Here is a 1101-nt window from a genome sequence, read left to right on the forward strand (position 1 = left end):
CCGTGCATCAAACCTGGACATTCTCAGCGTCCGCTGCTGATGAGATGGCTCCCAAGACGACGATCTCACCCGTCTGGTCACAAGGTCGAGTCTCTGGCAAATACACACTGTGCACTTCAGTCTTAAATGCCAACATACTCCAATCCCTCCAGATGCACCTCAGCTGTGAGTCCTGACGAGTCGCAGGTGATCAGGGTGAAGTCCTCCTAACAGCCTCAGCAACACAGCCACTCAGTCCCAAATGCACGCCACCTGGGAGGAAACACAAAAGGCAAACAAACCAGCAGCCAGGCCCCCCCAGCCATACAACAGTACCCCACCCTCACGGGAAGCCTCCCGGCGACCACACACACCTGGCCCAGGAGAAACACCCCCCTCCAGGGACCATGGCTGGAAACCACGTCCGCGTTAGTCCTCCAACAGACTGGTTGAACTGGCTGCATCTTCGCCTTTGTTTCTGACAGTCTTAGCACAGGTGTGGCCAGGAGTTCCTACACCTGTGCGGTCAGCCTTTAACCAAACGTGTGATTAGTCAAAAACAAAACAACCAAAACATCCCCCCCCCCCTCCCCAGGGGACCCTCCCATCAAACCCCAGGGAAGGGGAGAAAGGAAAAACAACCCAAACCTACAAACAAAAATACTAAAACACCCCCCCCCCCCCCCCAGAGGACCGTTCCATCAAACCCCAGGGAAGGGGAGAAAAGAAAAACAACCCACATGTAAACACACAAACAAAAATGCCAAAAGACCCCCCCCTCCTCCCCCCCAAACGACACGCAGGGACCAACACCCCCCAGAGGGCCACCCGCCAGCTCCAGGAGTAATAACCACGGCCGAGGTCCCTCTGGGATCCACCGTCACCCACGGGGACTACCAGCGCCCCCCAGAGGACCACTCGTCAACCCCAGGAGACGCCTCCCCACACGACCAATGGACCCAGCCCCGGCCGCCCACGGCTAGATGGACCCAACGCCTTTTCCCCCCCAGAGGACACCACAGTCAAACCCTGAGGGTGGAAACTGGGGGAGGAAAAACAAAACAAAAACCCCAAACCCCCCCCCCCCTCCCCTCCCGGGTGCAGAGGCCACCTGGGAAACGC

Source organism: Thalassophryne amazonica, chromosome 3 (genome assembly GCF_902500255.1).
Source record: "Thalassophryne amazonica chromosome 3, fThaAma1.1, whole genome shotgun sequence".
Taxonomy (NCBI): Eukaryota; Metazoa; Chordata; class Actinopteri; order Batrachoidiformes; family Batrachoididae; genus Thalassophryne; species Thalassophryne amazonica.